Here is a 15,698-nt window from a genome sequence, read left to right as displayed (position 1 = left end):
TGCCTATAATAGTCAATACAGTAACATGCTGTACCGGTTTGTAGACTAAGCAATAGGCTACACCATAAAGCCTAAGTGTGTTGTAGGCTATACCATCTAGGTGTCTGAGTATGCTCTGTGATGTTCACACAATCATAAAGTTGCCTAATGCCGCATTTCTCAGAAAGTATCTCTGTCATTAAACAATACACAACTGTATTTGCAAATCATATATCTGATAAGAGTTCAGTATCCAGAATATACAAAGAACTCCTATAACTCACTAATAAAAAGACAAACAACCTAATTTAAAAATGAGCAAGGCATTTGAATATATTTGCCCATAAAGATACACAAATGGTCAATAAGCACATAAAAAGATACTCAACATCATTAGTTACTAGGGAAATACAAATCAAAACCACAATAAGACACCATTTAATAGCCATTAAAATGCCTATTATCAAAAAGGCAGAAAACAAGTGTGGCAAGAACGTGGAGAAACTGCAACCCTGGTGCACGGCTGCTGAGAATGCAAAATGGCGTAGCAGCTGTGGAAAACAGTTTGGCGGCTACTCAAAAAGTTAAACATGACACAGTAATTTCACTCTTGGTTATAATGAATACCTAGGAACTGAAAGCAGAGACTCAGGAAATTGTATACTCATGTTCATAGCAGCATTATTCATAATAATCAAAAAGTAGAAACAACCCAAATCTACCAGCCATGAATGAACAAAATGTGATACACGCTACAACACGGATGGGCCTTGAAAACATTTCATTAAGTGAAGAAAGTCACAAAAAAGCACATATTGTATGATTTCATCATTTATATGAAAGGTCCAAAATAGGCAAATGCAGAGACAGAAAGTAGATCCGTGGTTGCCTACAACTGAGGATTAGAGGAAACAAGGAGTGATTGCTAATGGGTACAGAGTTTCTTTTAGAGGGACCAAAAATATTCTAAAATCAGATTGTGGTAATAGCTGTACCACCCTGTGAATATATTAAAAAGCACTAAATTGTATATTTTATTTTATTTTTTGAGACGGAGTTTCACTCTTGTCACCCAGGTTGGAGTGCAATGGCGTGATTTGGGCTCACTGCAACCTCTGCCTCCTGTGCTCAAGCAATTCTCCTGACTCAGCCTCCCGAGTAGCTGGGATTACAGGCACGTGACACCACGCCCAGCTAATTTTTGTATTTTTAGTAGAGATGGGGTTTCACCATGTTGGCCAGGCTGGTCTCGAACTCCTGACCTCAGGTGATCCACTTGCTTTGGCCTTCCAAAGTGCTGGGATTACAGAAGTAAGCCACCACACCCAGCTAATCTATATTTTAAATAGGTAAATTGTATGGTTTATGACTTATATCTCAATAAAGCCATATAAAAAAACTTTGTTAACTACAAATTTACATATCTTTTTGGAAGGTATTACTAATATTTCTCCATGAAGACAATTGAGATTTAATTTTTCTGCTTTGTATGCTACAACTAAATCAAAATTACTTTTTAAATACTTAAGTATCAAGTTCTTCTGCTCTAAAATAAACTAAATAAATAAGAATAAATAACTAATGCAATTGTTATCTTACATTCCAAAACTTTTCAAGGATGTAGTACAGAATTTCACTAAGAAAAAAAAATCTAATTGCACTACATTCTGATTTGAAAACCAGCAAGCACACTTTAAATTCAGTAAGTTCTGCTACACAAAGTGCAACAGAAATGGAGAAAAGATATTGCATGATCAAAGTCAAAGATTTTTTTTTTATTGCATTTTAGGTTTTGGGGTATATGTGAAGAACATGCAAGATTGTTGCATAGGTACATACATGTCAGTGTGGTTTGCTGCCTTCCTCCCCAGAGAAATGCCAGATATAAGATTTTTTTTAAGTGATATATACTTAGTATTTTTGGCTTGCATTGAAAATTTTATGTACTTAAGAACATCAAACTGAATCACCTTTTAGAATTGAATGGTCCCCTACAAAAAAAAAAAAAAAAATCCCAAAGAGAAATAGATCAAGTAAGAGAGGTATGTGTTATTTTGATAGATTTCCTTAAGTTTTTCATTTACACACTTCCAAATTTAGCTTATGCCACAAACTCAAAAAAATCTGAGGAGGTCAGCTAGTCTTGGCTATAAAACAAGACAATACTGACTTTCAGCTCCAGGATATCTGGTTTAAATGCTCAAGAAGAGCTAGACTCATTTGTACTAAAATAGATTTTTAGATAAAATATATGTGTACTTCAGCTTCCTATCTATAAGTAGTACTTTCCAAAGTCTGTTAACCAGTCATTGAATCTATGAAGAATTATGTTTAGCTGTATTAAAGTTTTACTTTAAAAGCTTCTTTAAAATTAACAAAATACTTCAGAGCTGTCTTACAATCACCTGGCTGCTTACCTAATATGAATGATTACCTCTGTAAAACATGAAAAGTCAAGCAATTCTACTGGTAGCAAAAAGTGCTCCAGCCTCTCGTTCTATGGAGGCAAGCCCATAAGTGAACACAACTGAGAAAAGCAACAATAAACAATGTCAAAGCCAAAATCAGTGTGAAACAGAAAAAGCAAGCCAAAAAGTGGGGAGAAAGGAAAAAAATCAGGAGTAGGAATGTCAGTGTTGGGCAGGGAATGAGAGGATGACCAAGGCCAACCAACAAGAAATGGAAAGAGAGATGATCTAAGCAAGAGTAAGACTACTACAGGTCAGTGCTAAATAAACTGGACGGAGACAAAATACATCAAGGGCACCAATCGTTTGTCACAAATTTTATCAACATTACCAAGTTGGATAAGAGAAATCTGATGAAAGTAAACATAAAATAAGATGTAAAAATAATGAAATAACTGTAATTTTAAATACCTATATGGCTCTCAATTTTTTTTTAATCCCCACCAGTAATCTAAAACACATAGGATTAGCCAGGTGTGGTGGCACAGTCCTATAGTCTGTGCTTGTAGTCCTAGCTATTCAGGAGACTGAGGCAGGAGCAACACTTGAGCTTAGAAATTCTAGACCAGCCTGGGCAACATGGCAAAACCACATCTCTACAAAAAATATAATAATTAGCCAGACGTGGTGACACACACCTGTAATCCCAGCTACTGAGGAGGCTGAGGCGGGAGGATGGCTTAAGCCCAAGAGTTCAAGGTTGCAGTGAGCCATGATTGCACCACTGTACTCCAGCCTGGGTGACAGAACAAGACCTTGACTCAAAATAAAATAAAATACACTGGACTGTGTATGTATGTGTTGGGGGCAGCGGGGGAGCAAAGCAAAACTTCCAAAAAAAAAAAAGACCTAAACAATTCTGACTTTACAATGTACTTAACCCCATGATTCAACATGTCATTACTAAATTTACTTCTACTTTTTCTTTCCAAAAAGTTTTGTTTTTGGAGTTTTGATGTGAGTATAATTGGTGCAACATTTTTAGATGACAAAGATTAGAACTCAAAAGAGTCTGGCCCAGGCCTGGGAAGAGATATTCCTAGGAAACTGACCTGCTTGCAGTGATGTGCTGGGGTTATTATCAGTTACTTTTCCTTGGCATAGTGATCAGAGTTTCTAGAACCATTGAAGGAAGCCAGGAAGGATAAAACTAAAACTCCCTGTGGATCTAGCAAAGGGAACTACTCTTGCTTGACGGAAACCTCACTTCCTGCCAGTCTACCATCCACAGCAAACGTCTCCATGAAGAACTTTGGGAGTCTGGGAAATTCTACCTGCATCTGACAGCATGTTGTATACAAAGACACATGCAAAGGACATTTATTGCAGTTCTGTTTCAATAATGTAAAAAAATGAAAACAACCTAAATGTCCTTGCATTGGACCAGTATATTATAAACATAAAACAGAACAATAAGCTGATAAAATGAATTGAGTTACAGGTCTGATATAGATCTCCAAAACATACGAACTAAAAAATGCAAAGTACAGAATAATACATATTTTTTTCCCCACAGGCATGTATTATCTGCTCAAAAAGAATAAAGTACTGGGTCAAGTGCAGTCGCTCATGCCTGTAATCCCAGCACTTTAGGAGGCAAAGGCGGGCACATTATCTGAGGTCAGGAGTTCGAGTCTAACCTGACCAATATGATGAAACCCTGTCTCTATTAAAAATACAAAAATTAGCCAGGCGTGGTGGGATGTGCCTGAAATCCCAGCTACTCAGGAGGCTGAGACAGGAGAACAGCTTGAACCCAGGAGGCGGAGGTTGCAGTGAGCCAAGAGCAAGCCATGACACTCCAGCCTAGGCAACAGAGCAAAACTGTCTCCAAAAAAAAAAAGAGAATAAAGTAATAAAGTAAATTCTAAAGTCTACGCATACATATATTTGCTTCTATATGCAGCTACACAAGGAGCCACTGGTAATAATTATCCCTAAAAAGTGGAAGCTGAATCTGAGGCAAAACGGGGACTTAAGATTTTCTTGGATATCCTTATGTACAATTTGAATGTTTTATCATGAGACTATATTAATTTTCCCAACTAATTTTACAATTAAATACAGTTGTTGAAAGTATATGACCTTTGACCTGAAATTCTACTTCAAGGACTTCCTACCACATGGGAGAACTGTAGGCATATTTACTGATATCCCTTGCTAACTGTAATGGCTGTAATTTAGAGATTACCTCAATATCTATCCCTAGAAAACTGGTTAACTGCATATTTATTAATATATGCATACGTATCATGTGATTCTCTGCAATAATTAAAAATGGTGATTTAGGGCTACATTTACTGACATGGAAAGATGCATAATATTTTTGAATGAAAAAATATAAGACCATAGATTTTATTAATGTACACATATATTCATAGAATCATCCGGAAAGATAAGGAAAATATTGTCTCCTAATTGTAGAGTTAGGGTTTTAATTTAAGAATACATTTCTGGACTATCTGAATTCATCACAATGAATAGTCATTATTTTTATAATGAGAAAAAGAAAAAACTATTTTCTTTTTTTAAAAAAATAACTATCTTGAATAACATGCAGTAAAAAATAAATAAATGGCATCTACAGGTTTAGCTTCAGTAATACAGTCAGGAGAGAAGCAGAAATGGCATTGCTTTGCTCTGAATGATAAGGCTAACCATCAAAGTACCAAAAATGCTGGATAAAACCTACAAAGTGTGTTAGGACTAAACCTTTGGTGTCCAAAAATCTTTAGCTGAAGTTTTATTTCATTTAAAACATTTTATTTAACCCAGACACTTCATTATCTCCCTTGCCCTCTGAGCCACAGGTGACACTTCCTATCTCTGACTCCTAGAAAGACCTTCTTCCTGGCTGTTTTTCTACCTACAAGCTTCTAGTATTTCTCCAAGCTGCCCTATACAGCCAATAAGCTGCACACTCCACAGTTCCTGTTATACAATATAGTAACCTTGGGTTTTCTCCTCCTTTCTCCTCCTTGGCCTCCTGGTAGACCTCTCTTTCTTCACATTCTATACAAGGCCCTTTACTTGTATACACTCTCCCTAGGCAATTTCACCACCACTCAAAGCTGCTACTTTTAAGTACATAGTCTAACTCTATCCAGACTCCTCTCTTGAACACTACATTTACATATCTGCCTAATGGACATTTCTTCTCAGATGTTTAACAGGTACCTAAAATTCAATATATCATAGCTCAATCATCATCTTCCACCTCAAGCTTGTTCCTCTTTCTCTTTTGCCTATGGGAATGGCAATATCCAGCTGCCCAAGCCAGAAACCTGGGCATCATCCTTGGTTGTCACTCATTCATCTCTCACATCCAGTAAATCAACAAGTCCTATCAATTCTCCCTCCTCATCCCCTCTCTCACTTCTCTAATTCAAGTCACTAGCATCTCTCACCTGGATTACTATTACATTCTCCTAACCACAGCTTCCTATTGCCATTCTGATTGTGTTACCAAGCAATCTTTTTTAATGAGAAATCTGAACTTATTACTATCTGCTTAAAACCCTATGCACGGTTCCCGCTGCCTTCGGAAGAAAGTACACAGTCCATGACATGATTTACAACAATCTGCTTACTTCCCCAATTTGATTATTTATACCTCTCCCTCCACCCCTCCAAGATCTGGCACCAAAATTCTTCCAATTGTCTCACCATATATACCATCTTTCCTTTATATCTTTGTGCATGCTACTCAGTGGCAGCTCTAAAGAATAGCTTTACCACGCAACACACAAGCTCCCAAAATTACCTCAAATAAACAGTTTAAGTTACAACTTGCTTACTACATATTACTGCACTCCCTCTTCAACTAGACGGTAGCTTCTTCCTCATAAAGTAATTCTGGAGCCACGAGTGCTACCTCTCTCACCTGCACTGTAACTCCTCAAAACCCCACTAACGCTTATTTATTGCCCAGCCACAATTTCTAATTATCTTTCCAGTCACAAGTGATATATACTTGAGCCCTCCAAGGGCAGATTAGGTACTTCCATGGCAACCTACAATTTTCCCTACTGCAGCCCTTATCCTACTATATTATAATTGTTTACTTGCCTGTGCCCCTCAAAAGTCTGTAAGTTCCCTAAAGAGTTATTAAACCATGGGCTGCTCACTGCTGAATCACCTAAATCTGGCACAGAACCCTGCCATAGTTGGTGGGAATGTAAACTACTGCAGCCACTATAGAAAACAGTATGGAGATTTCTCAAAAAACCAAAAACAGAATTATCATTCAATCCAGCAATCAAAGAGATACTGGGTAGCTCTACCCAAAGGAAAAGAAATCAGTATATCAAAGGGATACCTGCACTCGCATATTTATGGCAACACTATTTACAATAGCAAAGGTATAGCATCAATCTAAGTGTCCACCAGCAGATGAATGGATAAAGAAAAGGCGACATATATTCACAATGGAATATTATTCATCCACAAAAAAGAAGGAAATCATGTCATTTGCAGCAACATGAATGGAACTTGAGGTCACTGTGTTAAGTGAAATAAGCCAGGCACAAAAAGACAAATATCGTACGTTCTAATTCATACATGGGAGCTAAAAAAAGTGAACACATGGATGTAGAGAGTGAAAAACAGATAAAGGAGACTAGGAAGGGTCAGTGGGAAGGGAGGAGAGGATAAGAAGTCAGTTAAAGGGTGCAGACATATAGTAAGATAACAGAAATAAATTCAATGTTGATAGCAGAGTAGGAGTACTACACTTAACAAAAACGCACTGCAGTCTGGTGATAGACTTCCTAAATACCCAAATTTGACCACTATGTGTTATATACATGTAACAAAATTTCTTGTGTGCCCCATACATTTATACAAATAAGAACCTAGCACATAAGAGACATTTAGTAAACAGTTACCAAATAAATTATAAGCACACAAACTTAAAAGAACTGCAGCTACTGGGAGGGGTGGCATGCTAGTCCCACCCACTTGAGAGGCTAAGGTGGGAAGATCATTTGAGCCCAGGAATTCAAGGCTGAAGTGAGCCATGATCGCACCACGGCACTCCAGCCTAGGGACAGAGTGAGACCCTGTCTCAATAAAATTAATTAATTAATTTTAAGAAAGAAAAAAAAGAACGGCAGCTAAAGGGAAACCATAATAAAATGCCAAATATTTAAATAATTTAATTTTACATTTTAAAAAACCATCAACGTTAAGTCAGCATTAAAAACAAATTCCAAGTATGTCTTGTTTCACGTATGACGTTTTCTTGGAAATCAGGTATAAACTTAATTTTTGCAACCTAAGTCACATGACAAAGCACTGGAGATTCATTTACTTAAGGGAGTCCTTCATAAAGTGATGAAAACTCCAAATTTATCCCATATGAACTTAAATTTTCACATGACTTATAGGTTTTCCTTAAAACAGAACCCTTATAAAAAATAATTTTTGCCGGGCGCAGTGGCTGACGCCTGTAATCCCAGCACTTTGAGAGGTTGAGGAGGGTGGATCACCTAAGGTCAGGAATTTGAGGTCAAGCTGACCAACATGGTGAAACCCCGTGTCTACTAAAAGTACAAAATTAGCTGGGTATGGTGGTGCATGCCTGTAATCCCAGCTACTCAGGAGGCTGAGGCAGGAGAATGGCTTAAACCTAGGAGACGGAGGTTGCAAGAAGCCAAGATTGCACCATTGCACCCCAGCCTGGGCAACAAGAGTGAAACTCCAGCTCAAAAAAAAATGTTAATGCCTACTCCCTCTTTCCCAAAAAATATGACTTGTTTAATATAAATCACATTAGCACTGCTTGACAAGTTTTCTTTTTATTCAGTCCCTTTAGTTCTCTAGACAACCTATAAACTCATATGTCTAGAAACACCCAGAGTAGTCCCTTAATCATGATGTAAAAATTCCTCTCTGAAGGATGATTATTTGTTAGAATTAATGGACTATAATAAAGTTATAAATTTTAAAGAGCTTGTCTAGTGAGATGAGTAACTGAGTTACCTTGAATAGAAGTTAAATAATTTTTTACTCATGTAACAAAAGGTAAATTTCAAATAAAACAATCATGCTATATAAACCAATAATTTTAAGCAAAATTAAATGCCAACAGTGATTCAGAAACTAATTATGTTTTCCTTAATTTCAGAAATACAGATTTGAGCAGATTTAAAAGGATTCATTTTCAAGGTGTATTTCAAAAAAATATTATTTCTAGTGACTCAATTTTCAAATACCTTGGCCTTCCACCATTTGGATTCAGTCAATTACCAAGCTTGCTATTGCCTTTGGATTTTGGTACTATTCAGTGCTGTTTTGGGTAACAATATAGCAAGCCCATCAAATTTTGCTTCTCCTGGTATTTTCACAGGTATTGCTTTTCTACTCTCCCAAAATATGCCTCAAGTTTAATGTTAGGAAGTTTAAAAAAAGATTTTCAAATATGAATTTCAGATACATGCACATACAAAAGTACTGAATACCTGTCAAAATTTGGCAATATGCCAGGAGCTGAGGCGAACACAATTACTGCCCTAGAGGAAATCTATAATTTCAACCCATAAACATTCACCAGGAAGACCCAAAGGACATATAAACATTAACCACATATACACTGAAGTAGTTACATAACATATCAATGAAGAACTAACTATGTTTTGCAGGGTTGACAGGTAAAGTGGGAATTATTGGAGTTGTATGTTAAGTAGTTAGGATTTCTGAGGCTGTTAGTACATTTCAACTGAGGGGAAAAAATTTCCAGCACAAGGTGCTGCCTAAGAAAAAGGTCAGAGTGGTCTGAGTTGATGGAGGAGGAGCAGCTGTATGAATCTCTGTTTTAAAATCACTGCAATAGATTATGGTATAAGCACTGTCCTGGAATAAAATAGACTAGTCAGGTCTTATAGACAAAGGACAAAGAACTTGGTCCTAAACTAGAGTCAATGTAAAGCCACTCAAAATTGGTTCTCAGCTGCTCTGGATATGACCCAGATATTCCACTCCCAGGTATATACTGAAAACATATGTCCACATAACAAGTCACATATGAATGTTTATAGAAGCATTATTCATTTTAGTTAAAAGGTGGAAACAACCCAAATGTCCAACTGATGGCTGTATAAACAAAATGTGGTATATCTATACAATGCAATATGATCCAACTATAGAAAGGTATGAAGTACTGATACAGGCACTACATGGACGAACTTTGAAAACATTACATTAAATAAAGAAACACAAACGCAAAAGGCCACATGTTGAATCAGTCCATTTATATGAAATGTCCAGAACAGGCAAATCCACTGAGACAGAAAGTAGATTAGCACTTGTCAATGGCTGGGGAGAGAGGGGGATGGGAGTGACTGCTTAATGAGTGTGGGGTTTCTTTTTGGAGTCATGAAAATGTTCTAGGATTAGACAGCGATGGTGGATGCACAGCTTTGTCAATCTACTAAAAACCACTATATTGATCACATACTTTTAAAAGGGCGAATTTTATGTTATGTGACTTATATCTCAATTTTTAAAAAGGAGTTCTCAGCATTTTTTCTACTGCAACACATCTGAAGAACATAACATAACTCCATCAGTAAAGGCAGCTTACCACAGCAGGGACTGGTTTGGGAACTTTGACAATAACAATATTAAAGAATATTCAGAATCTTGATACCATTAAGTCTTTGAGTATTAAAGTCCAAACAACAGGTAAAAGCCACCTTTTAGTGACATCAAGAGCTGCCTTGAGGTGACAAAAGATTGCTAAAGATAAAATATATCATAGTAATTTATAAGTAACATGACCAAGGCTACATAATCTGGTGTGAATGAAAGGATTCACAAGGTGTTCTGAAGGAGGAAAGGATAGTAGGAGTTTCATTTTCTAGCAGCATCTAAGAACAGAAAAAGAGTAAAAAGACAATGAGGATTGGATCCAATAGTGAAAGGCACTACAAGAAAGATTAACACCAGCCACAGGGAACAAAATGTATTTATCAACATTGATTTGGCATATGTAGTTCCGATCTAACAAATGAATCACATTTCAAATATTTGTAAATCAGAGTTAGAACACATTCACCCAGAGAAACTGTCAAAGTAGTTAAGTTTGCAAATGGCCTACAATAACTATAATTTTTCATTCTTCCTGTTTTCCTAGCTGAAATCCAGTATGCCAGAAGCCCTGTCTCTACCTTCCATCTTTCCACACATCAGAGCCCCAACAAGAGAAATTCCATTACTTCCTAAACTCTAAGTAGCAAAAGAACTTCTTTCCCCCTCCAATTTGTTACCATCCATCAAGCTCAGCAGCAAAGGAAATTCTGACTCCTTACTCATGGAGGTAAGGCCACAGCAGAATCATCTGCCATCCAGAGCCACAGGCAAAATAGAGTTCTGCCATGGCAGTTTTACACATGAGAGAGTCTTAAATCAGAGACCTCTGGATTTCAGAGGCTGCTTGTCTTGAATGGCCAATGTTCTCATGATTGAAAACTGACATATACACAATTATGGTGTTCAGCGCAAAAGCTGATAAATTTATCTTTGCTGTTAAATAATGGGGACCTAGCCATGTCCAATGGGTGCAATGGAACATTTGTAGTGCATATATATACTACCATACGTACAGCAAGAGCTCAAAAAATGCTGGCCAGGGAAAACAAGGGGAGAAAGGGATGGCAAGAAAAAAATAACACCTACAGAATTTCCTGGGGTCTGCAGAAAACACAATTTTAAAAAATCCCTCTTGGTCCTATTTTTATTGGAATGTCTTTTCTGATGAGATCTTCCTTGTCTTCTATGATCCAAATCAAACACTGTAAACTTTGAGGCTTTTCCTAAAAACCTTAAGCAGCTGGGGGCTTCCTTCTCTGTGCTGCCATAATACCTTGTATTAATTATTATAGAGCTTATTAAATTGCAACAATTTATTTACATGTTTGTTTCCTCAGTAGTTATCTCCTCAAATAATGCAATATTTTACTCATCTTTGCATTTCTGATACCTTGGACAGTGCTTGGCACATAGAAGGGTCCAATACTTGTTGAATGAATGAGTAACTGACTTCTTCAAATGTTCAAAGACACAGTAAAATAACTCACATAAACAAATCCCCAATGAACTGATTGCCAGTGCTGCCACTAAAAAAAAAAAATGAAATCTAAGCATGAAATCTCAAAATGGCCTAAACAGTGGATCTGAATGCACTGAGTATCTAAGGAAGGTATCTTCAACCACATGGAGATTAAGAAGTACACAGTAAACACAGTCATCCCTCAGTATCCACAAGGGGCAGGTTCTAGGACCACTCCCCAAAATCCCCAGATGCTCACGTTTCTAATATAAAATGGTGTCCTATTTGCCCATAACCTACACATATCCTCCCGCACACTTTAAATCATCTCTAGACTACTTTTAACGCCTAATAAAATGTAAATGCTATGTAAACAGTTGTTATACTCTATTTTTTTTAGGAACTAATGACACACAAAAAAAATCTGTACATGTTCAGTAGAGACGCAACTATCCTTCCTCCCTATACCCTCGAAAATTTTCGATCCATAGTTGGTTGAATCTACAGATGCAGGACCTGCAGATACAGGGTACAAACTGTATTCTGCTTGTCCCTTTCTGTCACATTTTTAGAAGGTTATAAGAAATACTCTTTACTGCATACATGGAATATTCTAGTGATAGAAATTACATGTTGTATTTGGCATTTCTGACATTTAAAGAAACATTTGAATCAAAATGAACTTAAGATACAGGGTTCAATCATAGTCAGAGGGGGGAAAAGGTAATGGGATGCTCCAATGCAGACTGAATCAGAAGAGTCCCTTTGCGCTGACCACCAAATGAATGGTTCAAGGGAGTGGGAACAGGTACTACCCCATAAATCCTTAACATCTTGAGATAAATACAGAGGAATGGTAAGGTAGCATAAGACATGTTGGGTTAAGTAACTGATAGGTCTTTGGGAGTTACCAAGCTTTTTGGCAGTTGATAAGAACCAACATTAAAGCATGAGACTAAAAAATATGGAAATTCAGCATCCTCTAAAGTAAAATATTTTAGTGGTTGTTTGCCTAATCTTGCAAAAAATATTATACTTTATGTTCATAATTTTTACTTCCTCAAATCATAATACTAGACAAGACTCTAAAAATTATCTGCTGAAACTCCCTTACTAAGGTCTGTAAGGACAAATGGCTTGCCCAAGGTCATACTGCTACCAGAAGCAGAGTCTGAATTCAAATTCGGGTTTCCAGGATTGCTCATCTAGAGTTCTTCCCACTAGATGAAGTGCTTCTACATGGCTTTCATTAGAGTTTAGTACTACACATACACACATACGTAGATACACAAGTATGTTTGTTTATATACATATAGACGCACCCATATATCTACATAAACAGTGTTATAGCACTTGAAAAAACTCAGGCACTTCAGTAATATACCCAGAAAGCATACCAGTTTATCGAAACAAATATTAATAGTTCTACAAAGCATTTATGTTTTCTAAGTAACCCACTAGAAATCAAACTCCACAACTATGTTTATACTTATTTAATATATTAATTATATGAAGCATAATGGTTAAGAGCATGGGTGCTGGAATAAAAAACCTGCACCTAATCCTCTAATCCTAGCTGACATTTAGTTAGCTGTGTACCCATGGGCAAATTCACTCAACCTTTCTAAGCCTCAGTTTCCTCACCTGGAAAACTGAAAAATAACAGAATTGATTTGATATACTTCTTGTGAGGATTAAATAGATGATAATCATAAAGTGCTCTGACTAGGACCCAGTACTTAATTACTCAATAGTTTCCTCACCTGGAAAACTGAAACATAACAGAATTGATTTGATATACTTCTTGTGAGGATTAAATAGATGATAATCATAAAGTGCTGTGCCTAGGACCCAGTACTTAATTATTCAATAATTTAGCTATTATTGCCATTATCACTGCCTACTAATCTCTGGGTTCTCAGCAAATGTGCCCCAAAGAAAGCTGGCAGTATATTTCTCTCTCTCTCTCTCTCCCTCTATCTATCTAACACACACACACACACACACACACACACACACACACACGCACACACACACACTCACTCCTCACTCATAATTATCTATTATTTGGAACATAGATTATAACAGATTAAAAATCCAATTAAGAAAATTCCTTCTGTTTTTCTTTTTTGAAGAAAAACCGCTTATCTCAAATTGATATTTTAAATTCTCCAAACATCCAGTGTATATATCGAAAGTCTAGAATTTAAAAACACAGATTGTTTTCTGTCTTCTAACGCTTCCCCATTCTTTAAAACAAAATGAGTTTGGCTGCCTAAACTCTGCAGAGGAGATACAATCAACTCAGAAAAAAAATGAACCTCCCTGCTCCCCACTAAGTACCCTTTTAGTGTTCAGACACAAAGGACACTATCTCATTCATGGCAACACAAGTGAGAACAAATTAATCCCAAGATTTATTGTGCATTTCTTTAAATTCTATTATAACCTGAAATTAACACAATTATAAAAGGTCCCTTTTCCCTACTATGCAATCATGCCTCAAGTAGTCAAAGAAATGATATCTTTCAAGCTATTTTATTTCCTAAAACTTAATAATTTAAGCAGCTAACTCCTCTGATCTAAATTATTTTACCAATTATTCATGTTCTATGCTCACTGGGCAACTGAAAGGATACAACATTTACATATATTCATTTCAGTAGTCAAATATGTCTAAACCAAGCTTAGTTGTGTTATTTCCTTTTATGGTAAATCTCAGGTTCTCTTTGAAGGTGTTACCGTCTGAGTTCCTAGAGAACAAATCTCAGCTGCAGAATATATAATGTAATTTGAAAGTAAATCAATACTAGAAACAAATTATTTGATCATCATCTTATTATAAAATATTAAACAGCCACAAATTTTATTTTACCAGGACTAAAATGCATTACATTTCACTGACATAAGATCAAAAGAACCTCATAAATACTATGCAATATTTTACCAGAGTGAGGTTACAAAAAAAAAGACTAACGGAAAAAAAATCCCTGTTTGTTTCCCTCTGGAAAACAAAAACTGTTTTAAGTAATTTTAAAACTCTCTTGACGTTTGAGCCACTAAAAACAAAAAAGTTCATCACATAAAGAGAATCATTAAAGACTGATGGAAAACAAACCCCAAGGATTAGAAATACTAAGTTCTTTTTTCTATCACAGATGACTAAGATAATGTTCATAGTTATACCTTCAACTATATTTAAATTCAAAGATATTGAAATTATTCTTTCAAATTATTAACAGCCTAAATTAAAACCTGACCATAGAGATATAAAATGTGCTTAAGTACCTCCTGCCAATACACAATATCATAGTTTTTTAATAAAATGTACAAAGTTAAAACAAATATGCATATTTTATTAGCTTAAATTGGTAATTTATGAAAACAGAACTGGCTTCTCTCACACAGATTAAAAATAATGTAAAGGCGCTGGAATTTTATATAACATGACAGCTTAGTCAAATGTACCGTAATGTCTAATCTCATGGGATTGGGGATTTTATTAATATGCCCAAAATTACATAATACTGGGGGAAGGGGAGATGGTTTAAAGGTTTTGAAAAATATTGTATAATAAGTTAATGAACGTAATTTAAAAAACATATATCATCACAGAGTAAAACTTCAACGATAAGTCTAATTAGACAACAACAGAGTCAGCAGTATCTCCAGACGCTGATTTCTCCAATGTCACCAGACAATCCATTCCGCTAAAAAGTACTTTTAAATACGTGAGGCGCCCGAGTATCAAGTTTTCACATCTAAATCCCTACCTTCTGCCGATCTGTACCACTTTACTGTTGCATAAAAGCACTACAATACACGTTCCAAATGAATCAGAACTCCTACCTTCCTCATAGAGTCCATTTTAAATACTTTTAGAAAGATATTTCAGTAAATCTAAGAAAAATGTTGAATAAATACTCACTTTCTTTTTCCACATCCAGAACACTGAAGTATTTATAAATATGCGCCCCCCTCCCCCACACCAGGGAACTTCAGCTTTATGAATGGTTTGGGTTTTTTTAGTGCTAATGTAGTCTGAACATACTCTCCTACCTAATTTGAAATTTTAAGTGACTAGTTTAAACATCATATAGCAGGTAACTAAACTGGGATGTTCAAGTAATGCTACTTTGTATCTAATAAAATCCAAAGATTATACAATAAGCTTTGACTTTTCAATAATTTTCTATTCTGTC

At 36.1% G+C, this 15,698-nt stretch overlaps 1 protein-coding gene across 4 annotated transcripts in view; it reads right to left on the bottom strand.

Annotated features, from left to right (window-relative positions):
- CDK8 (cyclin dependent kinase 8) overlaps positions 1-15,698 on the bottom strand; it is a 140,420-nt gene that overhangs the window by 123,149 nt on the left and 1,573 nt on the right. The gene's annotated exons all lie outside the window — the stretch shown is intronic.

This window comes from Aotus nancymaae, unplaced genomic scaffold (assembly GCF_030222135.1).
Source record: "Aotus nancymaae isolate 86718 unplaced genomic scaffold, 86718_ANA_hifiasm-v0.15.2.pri h1tg000009l, whole genome shotgun sequence".
Lineage (NCBI taxonomy): Eukaryota > Metazoa > Chordata > Mammalia > Primates > Aotidae > Aotus > Aotus nancymaae.
This window is presented reverse-complemented; position numbering and strand designations above follow the sequence as displayed.